The following is a 15,279-nucleotide window of genomic DNA, read 5'->3' as shown; positions in this document are numbered from 1 at the left end:
ATAGACAGTATTCAGAAAGAGACAGAGAGAGAGAAGAGGGAAGGAGTAGATCTTGCGAGAACTTCCGGGCGGGTGAGAATAGCCACTTTCGTGCGAATAACATTTCATAGTATTCACACAGTATTCACACACCCTGTGCGAATAACATTTCATTGTATTCAAACAGTATTCAAACACCCTGTGCGAATAAAATTCCTTAGTATTCACACACTCTTTTTTAAAGGCTTTTTTCCGGTTTTGTTTCCGATTGTGTACATCATAATGTAATATAAATGTCTATGGAGTTAGGCCTGTACCACTTCTCCCAAATAGTCCCTAATTAAATCTAAAATCTAGATCAGTAGTTATCTAGATCTAGATCTAGATCTAGATCTAATAGATCTTTGTTTTAGCCGCAGTAAGAGAAAGCAAACTAATCTAGAATCTAGAATCTAGATTTTTTCTTCAAACGCAGACAGAAGAAAGAGAACAAAATGACAAGAAAACTTACGGTGCTTTTTCGGTAGTTCCCACCCCCCTTATTTGATTGAGCCTGACCTACATCTAGATCTATACGTTTGATTCGCAGCAAGCTAAGATATCAAACCTAACAACTGCAAAACATTAAATTGTGGTAAAATTCAGGGGGGCATGCCCCCCTGAAACCCTCCACCATGTTTTTTATTAGGTCAGGGGGGACCCACCCTACTCTTGGGGCCAATACCGGCGAATAACAAATGCGGGGTGGGAACTACCGAAAAAGCGCCAAACTTACTATTAAAACTAGATTCTAGAATCTAGATTTAGAATTTAGATCTAGTTATCTAACTCTTCTAGTCTAGCTTGTGTACGCATCATGTTCAAGCAACAGTCAACAGTAACGAGGATCATGTCAATCATGATTATGATTCAAATGTACTGAATAATGAATGTATGTCAACAACAAAGCACAGGTGGAGACAGAATCTTCCTTCTTCCGATGTGAACACGTATTGCACTTTTATGTCACAATTGTCTAGATCTAGAATAGATCTAGATCTAGATCTAGATCTAGTAGGTAAAACAAAACTAGTAGTACTTACACAAAGTACAACATTGTTTCTTTGAAACAGCTGACATCATCTTTTATCATTGGACGTTATCGGGCGAGGATTCCATCAGGAGTTATCAATCAGCTTCGTTTCTGTACAATCCGACTTTTACATTTTTTTCTGTTCCGTCATTCCGTAACTCACCTAATAAGATGTCGTCGTGTAAATAATAATTTTTTAATTAATTTTTTTTTAAAGTCCAACATTATTTTGTGAAATCTGATAAATTTAATTAAATTTTCCGGGTTTGTAAAGACAAGACACTAGACATCCAATAGTTGCCATAGTTGTGGGAAACACAATTAAAATTAAAACAACACTGCTTCTGCTGTAGCTACAACAACAACATTATTATTATGTTCCAGGCTATAATTATAATATTATATTAATTATTGTTATGTACATGTAGCAGCATAATGTACTACTACTACTACTACTACTACTACTACTACTACTACTACTACTACTACTAACTACTACGACTATTTAAGCCACCACCACTTACTACCTTAAATTACTTTCTACTTTACTCTCTCACCCTTTATTTACCGTTAAGTGTTGAGGTGAGATGCTTTTTTCTCTTGTAGGCCAGCCCCGCAGCTGTTTCAGCTGGGATATTATTATTTTTTCCGAGTTTCCTTGACACCCTCAATCCCTTTTGCATGGTCTTCCTCTTCCTTTAAAGCCTACTGTTTGGTGTTATAAGCTAGGAGTAGGAGGCTGGCTGGCAAGGCGAACTATATAAATAGGCCTATACATTTATATATTATATATATATATATATATATATATATATATATATATATATATATATATATATATATATATATATATATATAATATGCATAATATACTATATTATACAAATATTATATAAACGTAACAGGTGCCTTAACCATTTTATACTTTGTCTTTCTATGAAATGCAGGCAGGACTCAGTACCAATAGCTGCTCTTACTTCTTCATCTCTCTCCCTGTCTCGTCTTATGATGTTAAGGGTTTTGTGGAGGCATTTCATTTTGCAGGCAGTGATTTTGCTTTCATGGGTTGTGTCCAGGTCTGACTCTGGAAGCATAATGTTGGCATGAATATTGAAGTGATAATCTGTCTCTTTGTGTCCATGGAGATGTTTAGATGAGATGGGATGGAGGCGAGCTTTGATTGCATTGGCTTTTTGAATTCGCATTTCTATTTCTCTGTCTATGAACCCGTTTTCAGAAAAAGGTCTGCCAGCAAAATGTGAATGTTTCGTCATGACCAGGCTACTCGCAACACATGTCACCCTTTGGGCCAAAGAGTGAGCTCCCAAAACGACATTAACATTATACAGCGACTGGGACAAGTATTAATTAAAGAGCTGTGTGAACTACCACATCTATTAATGTTGATTTTTTTTAATAACTCGATCAATGCCCAGATCATGTAAAGCTTGCATCAGTGCAAGGAGTGACAATATACCCGCTATTTATGTGAAATTTGAAATTAAGGGGTACCAGTTTGTGCTTACACTGTGCAACCATATTATATGAGACCTGGCCAAGAAAAAAAAACGTGATATACTTCTTGACATACTTTAAAATACATGTATATATGTCTGTGTCAATTTTTAAAATGTATTCAATGATAAGCCAAATACAGGCTTCTCCCAAAGTGGAGAGTTTCTATTGCTGATATGTGTGTGTGTGTATGTGTGAGTATGTGGTGTGTGTATGTGTGTGTGTGTGTGTGTGTGTGTGTGTGTGTGTGTGTGTGTGTGTGTGTGTGTGTGTGTGTTTTAGGGCCTATACGCAGTGGCGTCCAAAAAACCCCCAACAACTTGAAAATATTATATTCACGCAGTCATCATGAGCTTTGCACTACCACCCACTCATGCAGCATAAGACTCTAGGCGAAATAAATTAATCTGCATCATTAAAATTTGACACATTAATTCATCTACGATAATAGTCCCCCGTGATATGGCCACTCAAAATTAGCCTTTGAAAATTATGCTTGGCAAAATTGGGTAGAACCAAACTAACGTAAAAATGTGTTAACGCTTGTATTGGTGTGTATTAATACTGGTGAAATGAGCATGAGTTATAGCATGTCAATTGATTGGAGAATTATTATGATTTAATAAATATTTTCAGACAAATTGGAAAACAGAACAATCATAGCAACCATGCAAAACTTGACCTTAACGTTAAATATAATGTGCTCATTGATATATTTTGTTTACAAGCCATTGGTTTCAAGTAGAGCACCAACCCTGCTCTTTGAGCATGGACTGCGCAAGTTAGATTTCGGACATAATCAGCTGTCACTGAGAAACAGACCACGAAACTGCCACGGTTTGGGATGGCATGGCTGGAATAAACAAACAATTACCCCACTTGTGAAAATAAACGAATATAGATCCCGCAAGTGCTAGAACGTCTCGTCGTATCCTTATTGTCGTCACCATGTTATTCAAGAAGATATCTTTTTATGCATGACAAAGCACGTTCTCACAGGCCAACGCCTTCGGACAATTCTTGGAAATAAACATCATATCAATGACGGAGTAGTCATCAGTAAAAATAGACCCGATAATGTATCTTGCAGATAATGTATGTGGGGCCCCAAGAAACAGCAGTTGAAAAAACATGACCTTGCTCCCAGTTCAGACGCTTTGTTTGCAGCTCTGTGACATTTGGGATGTATAACTGATAATTATGTCCAAAATTTAACACAGTCCGTGGCCTACATTATCAGCACACGTAATGTTAGTCCAAGTTTTGAGTGTTTTTTTGTTTTTTTAGACTGCTCTTTTTTCCAATCTGTTTCAAACTATCGTAATAAAACATCGTTATTGACTACACACAAAAATGCTCCTTTCATTTGATATACAATACATTGCAATGTCCATTCCACCATAGTTGATGCTGCAATACTCCTCAATACACGCGTAAACACAATTTTAATATCATTTAAGTTTCTTTGATTTCAGTTTTACCAAGACTGATTTTTAAGGTTAATTTTGATTTACCACATCTCGGGCGACACTTGTCGTAAATGAAATATAAGTATTAATGTGTAAGATGATGACGCAAGGTTATAACACAATGATAGGGTAATTACGTTACATTTTCTACTGTAGCGTCCAAAAGAAACTTGAAAACGTAATCACCCATTCTTCATGTTGATTCATTTGATTCAGGCTGAGCTTTTTCATTCATAAGGGTGTGTGTGTGTGGGGGGGGGGGGCACATTGGCACAATGCGATCGAATTCCACTTATTCAACTAAATTCGACTGTGACCTTCAAAATAAAGCATTCGTTTGTTTTTTCCGAAGTAGCGAGTCGAATCGGTCACGTTGTGCCAAATGATAGCTTTTTGCTCCTCTAAGAGGAAAAGTTTGGCTGGCCCCAACAGCATCGACTGAACCAAATCGGTAGTTGGTGTTGCGCACTGGGTATAGCGCCCAACGAACCATTGTGTAGATGTGTAATTCCGAGGGTAGACCACTCGGCCCCTGTCACTGTCAGGGCACCACTACAACAGACTAGTATCAGGAGAATGGATGACGAAGAAAGTCCTGATACCTTTCGGATTCGAACCTCGAATTTCTGCACAAAGGTCTGCTTCATAATATAACCTACTTCGATGCAACGGGCTGCTCCATTTTTAATAATATATACATGTACCCGCTTTCTCTTTCCGTATACCGTCAGTTATACAATATACAAGGAAGAGAGCTGTCGACGACTTGCGGTTGTCTAATAGTACTAGGGCGATATTGTCTCTGGCATTCTCAAAACATATCCTAAATATCTATGTCTTTCATTATTTCAATAATGTGTAATATGTAATAAATTCATTACAATGATCAAAACAAAATTCTTCGTAAACATTTTATTTGGAGACTTTTTAAATATGGGTTGAATCCCTTCGTTTGTTTCCCGTCTCTGACCCACACATCACAAAACAACGGTATCATATACACTGTATTTCTAATTAAGTCTTAAGTGAGATTATCTTTGACTACGATTTCCAGATTTATTAATTTTACAAAAAACGATCCATGCATTTTAAGCTCTTTCATGAACATTGCCAATGCAGTCTTTAGATTTGGAGTTAATATAGATTTATTATCATAATGCTGCTAAAATATTTGATTTGTTTTTTTGGCTAGATATTCTCATTAAAGAATGGTGGGAGTTGTTTCAGATGATAATTGTAGCACTTCTGTTTTGGAAAAAAAGTATTACAAGGCGAACTTTTTCTGTAAAAAATGTGATTCTTCTGGCATGGTTATTACATCCGTGTGTATGTTCCAATTCCTCCATTGGCTGTTGTTCATCAAAATCGAATTCGTTCAGTGGGAGAGGTCTAGTAAAAATTTCTTGAAAGTTTTTTTCTCACCAAATTGTCTGATCTTCTACTTCTAATTTTCTTGCCATGGTACCACCTTTCTTTTCTACTGGCCCTTTCCATGAGTTTCCAAGGTCTCTTGCCAATCTTTTGGTGATCTGGTACACTTTTCTCCAGGTAAACTTTCATTGACAACTAACAAATTGATATATATTGTTATGGACGTAGCTGTTCCTCTCTATGCAAGCAGCCTCAGTAGTGATCACTTTGTCATTATTTGAACCCAGTGATCTAAATGAAGAGCACAAGGGAGGGGGGGGTGTAGCATAAGTCACAGCTTTCAATTGTTGTCTTTGTCTGTTTTAATGTTAATTTATTAGTTTGGATTGCTTTTTATCTCATTCAAAATACCACTATAATCAGAAACAGCTGTAGCCACGTACTGATGATATATTTACATTTACAGCACTAATTATAAATGGAAAAAATGGCAGTGGTCCATATGAAATGTGAAAGAAAGGCAGCAGTATGTGACTGATATGCCAATGTTCCCCTGAAATCTTCAAATGTATTCAGATCAAAATGATGTGGTAGTATCGATTTATATGCTTTGCTGAAAAAAGAAATTAAAGGAACACAAAGTAGTAGATTGCGTAAAGTAAAGACTTTTGCTTTATCAAACAATCAAAAACAGTCTTCTAGCGGCAGAACAAGAAAACAAGAGGGACTCCTGGAAAATTTGATAAAAATCTGGGTGAATACATAACCCAGGTAAACAAACAAGGAATAAAAGGCTGAATAATATTAATTCAGCAAAAGTGTAATATAATAAATAGTGGATTCCACCAAAGTATTGCACTAGTAAAATACCATAATGAAAGATTAATTTACAACAACAAAAGGGAATCGAGTGCAATATGACGTGAAGTCAGTTCACCTCTCCGAAGAGAGCAAGGAACTTCTGCAAGCACTTTGCATGAGGTATACATGGACATTGTTTATTACTATATATCTGGACAACCCTATTCATCTCCTAGTACACACAATTCCTGAAACTGAAAACTTATTTCTGCATTTTTATTTTTTAAAATAAGAATAGTATAAAGTATAAATATTTTCAATTTAAAAAGTTCAAATCTTCTTTCACCAACAACTATAAACAAAGTGTAAGTATGAAAATAAATTAGATCTCGAGGTCGTCAAAAAGATGTTCTCCTGCACGAATAAAGACTTCATCCACAACAATAGTGATGTAAAAAGAGACAGAGGTGATCAGTACTGGAGGCTAGCAGCAGTATCAGAGCTGAAATACTTCTCCTGTGCTAAAGGTGGGTTTTTTAAATAACTGTCTGACCTCTCAAACTGAATGTATACACACATGAGACAAGCCTATCTGACGCTAAAACTTGAGCAAAACAAAATTGGCACCTTCGGTGCTGGTAGCATCCTTACTCAAATCAAAACAACGAATCACCACCTAAAAATTAGAAAATAATAAATCTTTTAAAAAGCTCTGGGGTTGTTGTTGTTTTTTTTTTTACTTTTCAGTGTATGGACAAAGAGAATCCATTTCAACACCAGATCTAAGCTAACATGCGACATTTTCTAAAGCACCTTTCACAGTTTTCTTCCTCATTCTTCTAACTGTGACCTTACAACTATTATAGGAGTTTATTTATTACATTGTACATGTTCATCTAGGAGACAAAACCTTTCTAGTACGATGGTCATTATATTCTCCAAAGCAAAGATTCAGAAATGTAACCCACATTATGTGCCTGAAACCCAAACTGGGCGTGAGATAAGAACCATGTGACATGTCGATAAAGTGCGCGACAAAGAACCATCTGTCAAGGTCACTATGGTACATGTAGCTGCATGACAACAACAGCAAGCATAAAAACACAATGGCAGAGTAGAGCTGATAATACCGTAAAGGGACCAAATAAAGTAATTTCTTCTGTGAATTCAGCAAAGCCTGCATAACATAATGGTCAAAGAACTTTGCAGGTCCTAAAATTTCAAACCATTTAGCCTGTTAGTGTTAGAGGCACTTTTTTGTGTGACTTTTTTCTGTATGGCATTTGATTTATATTCAGAAGCCTTGTACAAGAGTGCGTTCATAAGGCATAGTTTTGGCATGACTATATCATAAGGCACATTCCTATTCGCTTGACCCGCTAATGATCTTTAACCCCACCCTCCTAGAAAGTAAATCTTAAATTAAATTTAAGTCATGGTTCTACTGATGTCCTGTAGAAGATACTTTCCGTGTGTGAGGTAGAGGCTGATCTTAAAACATTCAACAGGACTTTGCTAGGTCTATGTTACAGACTGTGCCACAGACAAGTATAGTAATTTCAAACATAGAGGCCTTATGAAAATAATTCATCCCATGGAACCCCAAAAGTTGAAAAATAAAAAGAAACAAAAAAGGAAACAATCCTTATTTGAAGAAATGAAATGTGAGGCAGCGTGGTGGAATCAGGCTCTCGTCAAAATAATCAAAGTGAAGAAACTTGCATTTTTTCGCAGGTTTATGAATTTTTATCTATTTTTTGTTTTTTGGCTCAACATCTTTCATGCCCATTAAAAAACTCATTTCCGTGTGGATTTTTCTGAAAAACGTTGATTAAAGACACACAAAAATGTAAATTTTCAGTTACCACGGACTCTTAAGCTAAGGAAATAACTAATCTTTGGCAGCCATTTTCTCACTAATTTTACCTCTGAAACCCGGTGACCTCTACCTCCTTTCGCAAATATCTTGACTTGTATTCAAGATAAATGGATATTTTTTCATCCAAATAAAGACAAGTGAACAAGCTTTAAGATGATACCAATAACTCTACGTGCCCAAAAATTGACGAGAGCCTGATTCCACCACGCTGCCTCCCAAATAATAATAACCACAACCCTAATGCATTGGCAAAAGTAAAAACAGTTGAGTTTGAGGGAGACAAACGTGATCCAAAGCATTACTCTCGGTCCATGCCTTACAACCAGTGCAATAAAAAAAAATTAAAAAATAATATTTCAGCTTGCATCTCTAAGAATTAAAGCTTCTTTTACAAGATTGACAAATGATGTAGCCACCAAATACAATCAACAAAAGGGGAGAAAATCCACGCTATAAACTAGCATACAAGGCCTTGAATCATGTGTCGAGTCCAAAGGAGGACATATAGACAATAGGTTCTCGGAAATTCAGAATTAAAAAATATTTTTGAAAAACTCTGTAGTAGAAAAGAAATACTGTTTAAAGGTTACAGGGATGGAAAGATTAGATTATAAAATTAAAAGGAAAGAAAAAACAAACCAATCATTTCATGACTTTCCTTACAAGATCTTTTACATTGGTGCATTTGGCATTTATTGGTGCTTTTCATAAAAGCCATTTCTGTTTTCGAAAATAAGTCTCCTCTTTGTGAATTCTATGTCAAACACATTCCTTTTGAATGAATTATATATCTGTTCCAAACATAGATGTACACTATAGGTTTAAAAGGAGATAAGTCTATGGTTCCAAATTACAACATTGTAATGCAAATTTTGTGGAAGATATGCAGAAAAAAAAGTTGTACAGTTTGTTTCTTGTCTTTTTTTTCGGGGGGGGGGAATCACCCTGTATTAAACATATTCAGCTTCACTATTTTCTTGTCAGCACTCCGTTGTCTCTCTCTCTCTCTCTCTCTCTCTCTCTCTCTCTCTCTCTCTCTCTCTCTCTCTCTCTCTCTCTCTCTCTCTCTCATTCTCTATCTATCTATCTATCTATCTATCTATCTATCTATCTATCTATCTATCTATCTATCTATCTATCTATCTATCTATCTGCCCCCCCCCCCTCTGTCTGTCGGTTTGTCTGTCTGCCTGCCTGCCTGCCTGCCTGCCTGTCTGTCTCTCTTTCTCTGTTTGTCTGTCTGTCTGTCTGTCGGTCTGTCTGTCTTTTGGTCTGTCTGTGCGTCTGTTGGTCTGTTTGTCTGTCTGTCTGCCTCTGTCTGTCTGTCTGTCTGTCTGTCTGTCTCTCTGTCTGTCTCTCGCTCGCTCTCTCTCTCTCTCTCTCTCTCTCTCTCTCTCTCTCTATCCCTCACTCTCTCTCCTTCCCTCTCTCTCTCTCTCTCTCTCTCTCTCTCTCTCTCTCTCTCTCTCTCTCATAAGCACATGAGTAGTTGTTTTTTTTACTGAGAAGCAACACCGGCATGTGAAAAGTGGTTAAAAGTGTACACACTGTACAAAGCCTCTGCAAATACACGTATAAGATACATCATATGCAAAGCACAAGCCAAGTCAATTAACAAGAAACATTGAAACAAAACCAAGTCGTAATTTAGCCCGAGAAAAGACAAAATGTCCAAGAAAAAGTGACCTACGACCCTGCCCATTTTTCCCACAATAATTGTCATGGTTTGGCAGGTGATTCCTTTATTAAGGCTTTAGTTATCCGCATTTGCCATCATTACAGGGAACATAATGTGGCGTCGGTGGCCTAGTGGTTAGGCTCTCGGACTCGCAACCGTAAGGTCGTGGGTTCGAATCCCGTCAAGGGCCCGACGTTGTGTCCTTGGGAAAGGCACTTTACACGAATTTTCCTCACTTCACCCAGGTGGGAATGGGTACCCGGCTATAGACAGCGAAAGATCTTGTCAGTTTGTTAGTGTTTGAGCGCTTAATCGGCTGCTCGCACTGTATGCTTCCCGGGAAGCTGAGAATGTTTCGGAGTGTTCTATGGTCTGCTGGGGTAATAATATAGTGTAAAGCGCATAGAGCCTGCTGTTGAGCGGGGATATGCGCTATACAAATGCTATCTATTATTATTATCATTATAATGTCAACAAACACAGCACAAATACTGTATTGTCTTCGCTGATAGGAACACTGCTTACAACAAGTCTAGACAAACCAGACAAGAAACCTTTATTTACAAGTAAAATAATAGCAATAGCAATAATGATAATAATAGGCTAATAATAATAATAATAATAATAATAATAACAATAATAATAATAATAACAATAATAATAATAATAATAATAATAATAATAATAATAATAATAATAATAATAATAATATAGCTCTCAACCCCAATTGAAGTACACAGCCTCTGAGAGCTTTACAATACAATGATTCGAGATAAGAATAAGGTCTTAAGACTACTGTGTGCTCATAGGAATTTTTTGCGTATTGAATAAATGGTAAGTGGTGGCTTAAAATTAGGCCTACGTAGCTCATATAATATAGTTCAATTTGTCAGTTGCAGGCAAGTTTAGATTTGGCTCGTAAACAAAGTAACAGTTAAAGTTTTTCAGACATTTTTCTCTGTTTTGATCATCATAAGAAGTCAAACTTCTACAAAATGTCCAAGGTGTTGGTGTATTAAAATAGCTGCAACTCCGTTATGAACAACGTGTGTATGCAATAATTTTGATATCGCTTTTTAAAACCGGACTTAAAATCAATTTTCTGTTGTTTCAGCTCAGTTGTTTTTTTACTTCATCAAGGAAACGAAGATATCTGATAAGTTTTTGTTTTGTTTTCCTTTGGTTTCAGTTTTGGATTCAAATTTTTGTTTTGTCGGACCTAATTATACTTTTTCTTCAGTTTGCAGTTTCTTAAAACTATGGTGCGAAGTGCAACCACCGTGAGTAGGTGTGCGATTATTCATATCTACACACACACACACACACACACACACACACACACACACACACACACACACACACACACACACACACACACACACACACACACATATATATATATATATATATATATATATATATATATATATATATATATATCTATATATATATATATATATATGTGTATATATATATATATATATATACACACAAATATATATATGTGTATAACATACTCTGTATATGTATTTATGTATATATATATATATATATATATATTTGTATATATATATATATATATATACACACAAATATATATATATGTATAATATAATCTGTATATGTATTTATGTATATATATATATATATGTATGTGTGTGTGTGTGTGTGTGTGTGTGTGTGTGTGTGTGTGTGTGTGTGTGTATTCATGCCTGAATGCATCCGTGTTTACATATAATATTATACATTCATACTCAAATTATTTCAAATACAGAAAACAAAACTCGTTAAGTTTGATTTTACAATTCTAAGAAAAGAAGAAAAATAAGCAATACATGTTACAATGTACTACTCAGGTTCTGTCTTGCTGCCTCCTTCAGACAAAGCTTCTGTTGTTTCGTAGAGGGTTTTTACTAGTTCCCTGAGTGTCTGTTGCTGCAAAAACACACAAAAATCCAAAAGGAAAACATTAGTAAGCTGTAGGTCAAAATCACACATTACGAAGTGATATGAAAACGGTTGAAAAAAAGTCTTCGAAGTTTGGATAAGCCTCCTGAAGCGTTTACATTACTTTATCAGCTGAGCCATGCCTTATGTACAGAAAACATAATTATACAATGTTTCCCACTCGACAGCTGCCCCTCTTTCTCCCACGTACGTGACTCTGTGAGCTAGCAGGCTTCACATGCAGGAAGCCAGAAGACCATCTCAACAAGTTTTAGACAAAGGAAAATAACATATTGTAATATTGTCCTTCTAATGACAAAACCATTTCCTTTGCGATGGGCAGCCAGCGTTAAAACTTTATTGTACCCTTCTAAACAGCCAGCTACATGCCGTCACAAGTTTGGCTAGAGAGAGAGGGAGAGAGAGAGAGAGAGAGAGAGAGAGAGAGAGAGAGAGAGAGAGAGAGGGAGAGAGAGAGAGAGAGAGAGAGAGAGAGAGAGAGAGAGAGGGGAGGGGGAGAGATGGTTGGGGGGGGGGGTGAGAGAGATTTTTTTTAGGGGGGCGGGGTTGGAGGGTGTTAAAGGAAAACCGTGAGAAGCAGAAGAAAAGGGGACAGCCAGAGATCTGTCAAGAAACAACTTGCAACCTGCTCTTCGCTCAGATCAGTCTTGACTACGTAGCTTCTGGCTTTAGTTAGACATTTGATAAGGCCTTCTGGTGAGTCCACAATGTCATTTAGCGTGGCAGATTTGTCTGTAGTGTCTTCAGTGACGTAATCTGTAGACATAAAAGTATTATATAACCCAAATAACAGCTGTAAAAGTATAGGTAACAATGCCATGCAGATGCTGTAACTGCTACTATTTGCAGATTTAGAAAGTAGCCCTGAGGCATTTCAGTCCAAGAAAATGAAAGCCAGGCTAGCGTTATGCTGATCGGACCTATTGAACCCAGTTGTCCCACCTCCCCTCTTTAATTGCAAAATTATTTTGTTACATAGATCACATAGATCTTCCCTACAAAAACTAACATAATTAAAACCAGAACACCCATTTAAAACATAACTTTTACGTTAACGTTGTTTAGTTTCTTTTAGTATAGTGTAATATAAAAATCAGTACATGCATTTTAGACTGTAGTTAGTTTCAACCAATGATGTATGTGAACAACAGTCATTCTTTCAAAAGCACTTAATATTATTATAATGCTAGCATAATTTGCTGCGGGGAACGTCTCACGTCCAGGCACCGAGAGATCGCTGCCCAGCCACTAACAAGCAACGGCACAATGTAGACCCTCTGATTTAGAGATCACCATAATTTGTAATGAAGGACATTTTCAACCTGTAATTTTTTTCCACCGGAAATAACTCCACTACGACAGACGAGTTCCCCCCCCCCAACCCACCCCCACCCCCCAACCCACCCCCACCCCCCTTCCCATCACGCCCTTTTCCACCCAAGACAGTATGAACAGTTGTTGCTACAAGCGTGGAGAACATTATCTTTAAAAAGCAGCTTAGGCATATTATTATTATCGTTAAGCATGAACAATAATAATGTAAGGGTATACAAACATTGAATACTGATTTACTATGTTCACTTGATTACAGAAGACTTCTACGAGGTCTGTCCCAAAAGTGAGTTTCCCGTTCTGTAAAAATCAACAATTTTCATTTCACGTACATGAAATTATGTTCATACCTACAGACACATGTTTTCTATTCAACATATCAAAGATTGATATTAATCTAGTTTTTCATCGGATGTAGCCATCAGCCAAACGCAGTGACCATGTCCGCGTCAGAATTTGTTTCAAGCACAATTTGTGCTTCGTTTTCAAACCGTTGCCCTCGGTCCTTCTTTAATTTTTGAGGGGAAAAAATGAAAGTTGCATGGTACCGTACTAAGCTTTTAGAATATTGGGGACGTATAAAGGATTTCCCACCGCCAGGAGCCCAGGAGATCAGTGACCTTGCGTGCAGTGTGCATAGGCGTGTTGTCATGATGAAAGACAAAACCTTGCTCAAGCAGGCTAGACCGCTTTCTTCTGATTGATGGTTTCAGTTTAGTTTGAAGAATCATCTAGTCAGAGTCAGCATTGATTGTTGTGCCAGCGGGAAACGGCCAGTTCAGAACCACATCTTCCTTATAAAGAAACATATTGTGCATCACTTTCAAGGCAGGCTGCTTGCATCAAACTTTCTGGGCTCGTGGTGATCCTTAGTTTCTCCATTCTGCTGATTGCCTTTTTGTTTTGGATTCTACGAATAACGAATACAGCTATATTTCATCACCTGTTGTGATTCTTCTAAAGATAATATATTATCCCTTTACTCCAACCGACTTTCATGTCTTCTCAAAAATCAAAGAAGGATTACGGGGGCAGCAGTTTGAAAGACAAGGAAGAAATATTAAGGCCTTTGACCAAAGCGGACATGGTCATTGCGTTTGACCGCTGGCTACATCGGACGAGAAGTGTGTAGGGATCAGTGGTTGTTATTTCAGTAGAAAACATGTTTCTGTTGGTATACACAAAATGTCATGTCTGTAAAATAAAGATTATTGATTTTACAGAACAGGGAAACTTATTTCTGAGACAGACCTCGTAGACCTCTTCTGTAATCAAGTGGACATAGTGCTGGGTTAATACCCAAATGTTTCTACTCTATCGTGTATCGTGATATAAACAAAGTTTGTAAGGACAGAAGTCAAAGAAAACTGTGTGTCCATGAGAATGTATCTGATTAGATGCAGGAACTAAACACACATCAACTTTGTTCTTCTGCCTTTTCCTTCCGCTTTGCTCTGTTTTCGATGCCTGTACTTTTTCTGTGGAGTAGAAAGCTCGGTTAAAGTTTTCACAATACCATGGACATACACTTTCCCTTAACGCCAGAGAGCGTACGCTATATCGCATAATGCATAGATTAGAAAATCTACAAAGAAATAATCATGGTCAAATAGCAATAATATCAGACATGGTTACCACTGCATTGTGCTTCTAGGCGGAACATGATTTTCCTTTCAGCAAAAAGGTATGGGTACGGCGTGTTCCTGGAGTTTGTGTGATGTCATGTACAACTTGGCTTGTAACTTTCTCAAAGTACAAAACAAACAGGCCGGTGACTATCTCAAAGCAGGTACAAACAGGCTTGTACTTATCTCAGAACATGTATACCTAGGCTTGTTATTACCACAAACCCTGTACAACCAGAAAGGTAACTATCGCAAAGTGCTAAATAACCAGGATGGAAACTATCTCAAAGATTCATTGAACGACTAATCTCATGTCGAGTCTTGAGGTACCCACCCATTTGTCTATGATGCTGGGCAGTGTATAGAGGAGCGGGTTGAGAGCCGAGTTGATGGGCATAATGAGCACCCCCGTCCACGCATAGGCGTCCGGTGGGAGTTTCACGTTGCCAGCAAACTGTATCAGGCCTGAGGATTGCGGTTATGACAACTGATGGGTCACCAGAGTTCATCGGCCAGCTGTTCAAATGTACTAACATGTTACAGCAGCTCCGTAGTCTGTGGTGTAGGTTGCATGTGCTCGAGATATATTT

General features: G+C 37.3%; 1 protein-coding gene across 1 annotated transcript in view; it reads right to left on the bottom strand.

The window, feature by feature from the left end:
- Positions 1 to 1,191, bottom strand: part of LOC101847032 (3'-5' exoribonuclease 1) — a 12,186-nt gene extending 10,995 nt beyond the window's left edge. The window contains exon 1 of the mRNA XM_005096844.3: positions 1,062 to 1,191. The gene's annotated coding sequence lies outside the window, so the exon portion shown is untranslated. The remainder of the gene's footprint in view (positions 1 to 1,061) is intronic.
- Between the last annotated feature and the right edge of the window lie 14,088 nt (positions 1,192 to 15,279).

Source organism: Aplysia californica, unplaced genomic scaffold (genome assembly GCF_000002075.1).
Source record: "Aplysia californica isolate F4 #8 unplaced genomic scaffold, AplCal3.0 scaffold00139, whole genome shotgun sequence".
In the NCBI taxonomy this organism is placed as follows: Eukaryota; Metazoa; Mollusca; class Gastropoda; order Aplysiida; family Aplysiidae; genus Aplysia; species Aplysia californica.
The sequence above is the reverse complement of the archived record's forward strand: the minus strand, read 5'-3'. Positions and strand labels throughout refer to the sequence as shown.